The 5,000-nt window shown below is 47.2% G+C and overlaps 1 pseudogene; it reads right to left on the reverse strand.

Moving 5' to 3' along the window:
- Positions 1–2,071: 2,071 nt before the first annotated feature.
- LOC146721007 (small subunit ribosomal RNA) lies at positions 2,072–3,252 on the reverse strand (annotated as a pseudogene).
- Positions 3,253–5,000: the final 1,748 nt, after the last annotated feature.

Here is a 5,000-nt window from a genome sequence, read left to right on the forward strand (position 1 = left end):
CGATCTGGGACCATCAGAAAATCAGGCGATGTACACACGCCAATTAGCGGCGAGTGTACACGTTGGTTTCACGTGTTTCCTTGGCGTAAACACTAAGGAATTTAACAAAAAAACATTCTAGAAAATTCGATCGTCCTCGAGGATTCGATCCGAAGAACGAATCTTCAACAATGTGGAAAGAATTTTATTAGAATTTCTCTACTATTTATTATATTAAAAATAATAATATGTATCACAAGAAAATATAAAATATGTTTGATTGATTAATTTTACTATACAGTTTAGTAAAATTAATCACACATATTTCATATTTTATTGTGATAGATATTATTTTTAATGTGATAGATATTAATCAGAGAAATTTTAATAAAATTCTTTTCATACCGTATTGTCTCACAATTACCATAACTTTTAGGGTAAATTTTAAGAGAAAATTCTCTCAGTGTACCGATTAATTATTAAAAATTATTTGTAAAAAGGCACACGTTACTCGATGCGGACGACAATTGTTTACACGGCAAGGACACGACAACAGACTGCGGCGACGGATGACGCGACGCGTCGCGACGCTTCGCGACACGTCTAGACGATAACAATCACGCGGCGTTGCCGAACATGTGATTGACGCGAGACATGTATTAAAACGTATAATAATTATGTTATTAAAAAAGGCATATTATAACGTATTATAATTTTTTACGTTATAATACATTTTTTTTAATGACTTAACATTATCCGCCCGTTTTGCCCTGAAAAGAGCGGATTAATTTTATATAGGTGCTCAAAATGACCACCATCCATCCTTATGCAAGCTCGCATGCGTTTAAATAAATTTAATTGGACGTTCTCCATTACTTCCTCTTCGATATTCCAAATTAAATATCGCAATCTGGTTTCTAAGTCGTCGACGTTCTCGGGAAGCGTTTTGTATATTGATTCCTTACAGTATCCCCATAAAAGAAATCAAGAGAATTAAGGTCCGGGGATCTTGCGGGCCAACGTATCGGGCCATACCGACCCATCCAACGTCCAGGAAACTGTTGGCGCGACGGAAAGATGGATAGGACGTGGTCGGAAGCGAGACCGAGAAATAGACACAACACTCGACACACGCGTAACGTTCACAAAAAAAATATATTTATATAAACTATTAACAAAAATTACAATTAATATACCGCACCGAATTTACCGAGAGAATTAGCCGAGTCGTAAATTACTAAGTGTCCGCAAGCAACGGTAATGAATTAGACAAAGACAAGCAATCTTTATCGTATGAACACACTTTATTCGCGATGAGCAATCGGAAAAAGCGCCGCGGTCGCGAGAGAGGAGGCTTATATACGCCTTGTAATTCTAGAATATTCGAGTACATTTTGCTGTCGTTCTATTGTGATATTAAGGGTGAAGGAACGTTTACTGTAATTATTTACTTGTTTTTCTCTCCTCTCGCGCGACAGCGGTGTTTACAATTTAGACTGTTTTAAGCGCTTGTTTTCGAAGGCGCGGAGTATCCGTATACTCTCGCGGCCGAGCGCTAATTTAAATATAATTTAAAATACGCATGTTAGACCACGAATTAATTAATAAATATATGCATGCTGCATGAGGCATGATCGAGATGCATGAATATTTTAACGCTTTCTTGTCCGCGGGTTATTACCGTTCGAATCTCGAACACTGCTCGTTCAAGTAGTTTGTTACAATCCTGGCGTTGTGTGGTCAAGCACCGTCTTGTTGAAAGAACATTTTATTTCTTTCAAATAGTGGCACTTCTTCTAAAAAATCGGGCAGATTTTCTTTCAAAAGTTCCGCGATACCATAGGGTACGCCTATTTAGCAGGCTAGAGTCTCGTTCGTTATCGGAATTAACCAGACAAATCGCTCCACCAACTAAGAACGGCCATGCACCACCACCCACCGAATCAAGAAAGAGCTATCAATCTGTCAATCCTTCCGGTGTCAGGGCCTGGTGAGGTTTCCCGTGTTGAGTCAAATTAAGCCGCAGGCTCCACTCCTGGTGGTGCCCTTCCGTCAATTCCTTTAAGTTTCAGCTTTGCAACCATATTTCCCCCGGAACCCAAAAGCTTTGGTTTCCCGGAAGCTGCCCGCCGAGTCATCGGAGGAACTTCGGCGGATCGCTAGCTGGCATCGTTTATGGTTAGAACTAGGGCGGTATCTGATCGCCTTCGAACCTCTAACTTTCGTTCTTGATTAATGAAAACATTTTTGGCAAATGCTTTCGCTTCTGTCCGTCTTGCGACGATCCAAGAATTTCACCTCTAACGTCGCAATACGAATGCCCCCATCTGTCCCTATTAATCATTACCTCGGGGTTCCGAAAACCAACAAAATAGAACCGAGGTCCTATTCCATTATTCCATGCACGCAGTATTCAGGCGAAGGTAGCCTGCTTTAAGCACTCTAATTTGTTCAAAGTAAACGTACCGGCCCGACTCGACACTCAGTAAAGAGCACCGCGACGGGATATTAGTTGGGCCGCCCCTCGCGAGGCTAAGCCCACCGGTAGGACGTCCCACATCACGCCAGTTAAACACCGCGAGCGGTGAACCGACGGTGTGCGACACAGATTCAACTACGAGCTTTTTAACCGCAACAACTTTAATATACGCTATTGGAGCTGGAATTACCGCGGCTGCTGGCACCAGACTTGCCCTCCAATGGATCCTCGTTAAAGGATTTAAAGTGTACTCATTCCGATTACGGGGCCTCGGATGAGTCCCGTATCGTTATTTTTCGTCACTACCTCCCCGTGCCGGGAGTGGGTAATTTGCGCGCCTGCTGCCTTCCTTGGATGTGGTAGCCGTTTCTCAGGCTCCCTCTCCGAAATCGAACCCTGATTCCCCGTTACCCGTTACAACCATGGTAGGCGCAGAACCTACCATCGACAGTTGATAAGGCAGACATTTGAAAAATGCGTCGCCGGTGCTAGGACCGTGCGATCAGCACAAAGTTATTCAGAGTCACCAAAATAAACGGTGGACGAACGGCGAGCCGCCCGCCACCGATTGGTTTTGATCTAATAAAAGCGTCCCTTCCATCACTGGTCGGGACTCTGTTTTGCATGTATTAGCTCTAGAATTACCACAGTTATCCAAGTAAATGTGGGTACAATCTAATGAACCATAACTGATTTAATGAGCCATTCGCAGTTTCACCTTAATTCGGCATGCACTGAGACATGCATGGCTTAATCTTTGAGACAAGCATATGACTACTGGCAGGATCAACCAGGGAGCTTCGTGTTCGGTTACTCGCAAGGGAGTAACTCGCGAGCGAGCCCGAAGACTCGTCGCTAGCTCTTTTTCGCGCGCGCGCGCGTTCGATGCCGAAACACCGACGCGCGCGCGACACGCTCGTATGTGCCATTTTATTTGCCGCCGGTCTTGCTCAGCCGGTCGGCGACACTCTGCTGTTTTTAACGCTATTATGTAAAGCGTACGAGAGAACGACGGAGGCGAGAGTAAACCCCCGACGCCGCCGCCTCTCTTCTTCCTCCTCCTCTCCGTTCAAAAATCCACAAGATCAAAATACTCGTGTTCTTATTCTCCCAAATGTTATGATGCGCGGTCTCGAGAGACCGCGCGATTCACCCTGACGCTAGATCGACGATGGCGATGCTTAGACGTCGAGGACTGTTCTGTCTGGTTCGTACGCGTTTAACCGCACACGACCAGCAATAAGATTTTGCTACGGCGTACAAAGCGAGCGGGAAGAAGCAACTCTTCCCGCAAACTCGTATCCGTGGAGTAGATGCTCGGTAAGCGCGACGATTCCGCTGCTGCGTACGAAACTAGAGGGAACCGCGCGGCCAACACACTAGAGGCGTGCGCGCCACATAAGAGCTATTCGGTCTTGCGACACCGACTCGTGGCAATGCTGTGCTCGTAATAAATAAGTGTGCGTTAATTTTGCGCGCGTTCGGCGACGAACGAGAAGAGCCGCACCGTAATCCCCGGCGAAGAGGAATACGAGACGACGCGAGAGTCGAACGTACGTTCTCGCGAGACACGCAACCTCCAAGCATGAGAAGACTTGGCGGCGGCGCGTTCTGCGACGATCGTATATTATTTTATATATTCGTGGTTTCCAAAATCAAACATTTTATATAAATGTTCTCTCCGTGTCAGAGTCGCGACTCGACAAAATCCGTTCTCGATCCGTTCGGGCGATTCTTCGTTTGTCAACGTCGAGAGCGCGACACGTACAATATTAATCTCTCCTACCTCTTATAGTACCCAACCGACCGGCCAAGCGGTCGGCGACGGTACGGAGAGCGGTCGAAACACGCCGGAGTGGCGAGAGACTCGAGAAAGTACGTTTACGACTCGTCCGGACTCGCTCGACTCGTTCGACGCGCCGAGCGCGACGTATCTCTTATAGTACCCAACCGGCCGGCCAGGCGGTCGGCGACGCACGGTCCTACGCACGGCCGTATGCGAGCGCGAGCGTCGAAAGGCGCGTTCAATCGAGACATTGTCGCGGAGAGCGAACGATCGAAAAGTCCTATTGTACGATAAAATATTATCACGATAGCCGTATGGCGAATGTCAAACAACGATAATTAGCATTAATTAAGAAGGAAACAAACGAAATGCCGGGACAATAAGGTATAAGCACCGACGGTACCTCCGGGCCGGGCGGCACCTCCGGGTCGGGCGGCACCTCCGGGCCGGGCGACACCTCTGGGCCGGGCAACACCTCCGGGAACTACGGCCGACCGGCGACACCTCCGGGACGGGCGGCACCTCCGGACGACCGAATGATCTCTCGAAGTCAGACGACCGCCGGCGGTACCTCCGGAACACTTAACGACGATTTACGGCGCCGCAACGAGGAGAGCTACGTAAAAACGTTTCGGACGAAAGTTACTTACTATTCGGCGCTCGCTCGACATGAGGGCGCTGTCCGATTACTAACTCGAAACGTGTCTCAAACCCACTTGTCGGAGACATATATTTCGAATTATTACGGATGATACG

The sequence above is a fragment of the Nylanderia fulva genome, unplaced genomic scaffold, assembly GCF_048542155.1.
Source record: "Nylanderia fulva isolate GAGA-0341 unplaced genomic scaffold, ASM4854215v1 Scaffold568, whole genome shotgun sequence".
NCBI classification, from domain to species: Eukaryota; Metazoa; Arthropoda; class Insecta; order Hymenoptera; family Formicidae; genus Nylanderia; species Nylanderia fulva.